Consider the following 878-nt stretch of genomic DNA (forward strand, 5'->3'; position numbering starts at 1 on the left):
AGTAGCACGCATTTCCCGCATGCATCATGTACACCGTGAAGATGGAGATGCATTTGCCTTCACACGCTGGGTACAATCCACTTTTTCTCATTAGAGAAAGTCGTGTACCGGAAATCATAGTTTCGTGTGTGTGCGCGTGCGTTCAGACATTCGTGTATTACAGCTCGCAGAATGCATGAAGGCTGTTCGTGACTTACGTCTGTTTATTATGTGTGCGTGTGGGATCTCTTTAGGTGTATTACAGTGAATATTATGAAGGTCTTGTTTCGTTGCGCTTCGCAAAGGTCGTCTGTTGTTTATGTGTGCGGTGTGAGAAATCTTGACTTTGGTGATATTAAAATCACGGTGATTTGATCAATCTTGTGTTCCTTGTCCTTTGCAAAATGATTTTCTTGTTAACTGCTGAATATGATTACGGAGTAACTAAAGATTTTGGGATATTTCGCCCTGTTGTTCGGCAGATTTGATGTGAAATCCATTGTCGGAACATATGAATATTTTTCCTGTGATAATTTGTTGGAATAATGACTGTTAGAGGTACTGTTCGCGTGCGTTGTTATGCCGTGCTGTCGATAAGATTTGTTGAAATTGCATGATTGTGATTTGTCCTGTGACATGCGTGGAAGCTTAGTGTCTGCGGGCTTGATATATCTATTGCAGTTTTTGGAGAATGCTGTGATCGATTGAGAACCCATGTGGATCAGATTGCTTTTTCGAATGAGGAAAACCATCCAGTATTCTCGAGACTCTATCGTAATTGTGAGTGGTATTCTGATTGTTTTGAACCCTTTACATTCTACGTAGGCCTACCTATTGTGTATTCTGTTGTAACTACCCACGATAATAATTCTCGTCTCTTTTAATGAGACCCATCCATA

At 40.7% G+C, this 878-nt stretch overlaps 1 protein-coding gene across 1 annotated transcript in view; it reads left to right on the top strand.

The window, feature by feature from the left end:
• Nucleotides 1-878, top strand: part of LOC119587030 (zinc/cadmium resistance protein-like) — a gene marked incomplete in the record, with an annotated part of 14269 nt that overhangs the window by 674 nt on the left and 12717 nt on the right.

This window comes from Penaeus monodon, chromosome 22 (genome assembly GCF_015228065.2).
Source record: "Penaeus monodon isolate SGIC_2016 chromosome 22, NSTDA_Pmon_1, whole genome shotgun sequence".
Lineage (NCBI taxonomy): Eukaryota > Metazoa > Arthropoda > Malacostraca > Decapoda > Penaeidae > Penaeus > Penaeus monodon.